Raw genomic sequence first — 412 nt, 5'->3', positions numbered from 1 at the left:
GGGGGGGGGGAGGGGGTTGGTGTGGGGGTGTCCAGGGTTTGTTTTTCTCCATTCTAAAGTCCAGTAAAAAGTTGCAACTATATCTATGGCTTCCTACAGCTAACATCATTAAATTATTTATTGTTATATTTATGTTATGGAGTAATATTGGGAAATATTATTACATTTTAAAATATCTGTTTGCTACTTTAATATATTTAAAATGATAAATAATATATTCCTTTGATGGCAAAGCTGAATATTCAGTGGTCTTCAGTGTCACACGATCCTTCAGAAATCATTCTAATATGCACAGAGAAACAATATCGTTGGAATCACTTTCAGAATGATTTTTTCCAGATGATGAACAATAAAAACATTGACACCTAATCAGAATCAATCCTGCTGTAACGAGCTCGAGAATTTAAAGCGG

General features: G+C 34.0%; 1 protein-coding gene across 1 annotated transcript in view; it reads right to left on the bottom strand.

The window, feature by feature from the left end:
- LOC107700994 (beta-1,4-galactosyltransferase 2-like) overlaps window positions 1-412 on the bottom strand; it is a 117,398-nt gene that overhangs the window by 103,117 nt on the left and 13,869 nt on the right. The window lies entirely within an intron of this gene.

The sequence above is a fragment of the Sinocyclocheilus anshuiensis genome, unplaced genomic scaffold, assembly GCF_001515605.1.
Source record: "Sinocyclocheilus anshuiensis isolate Anshui unplaced genomic scaffold, SAMN03320099.WGS_v1.1 scaffold1143, whole genome shotgun sequence".
NCBI lineage: Eukaryota > Metazoa > Chordata > Actinopteri > Cypriniformes > Cyprinidae > Sinocyclocheilus > Sinocyclocheilus anshuiensis.
This window is presented reverse-complemented; position numbering and strand designations above follow the sequence as displayed.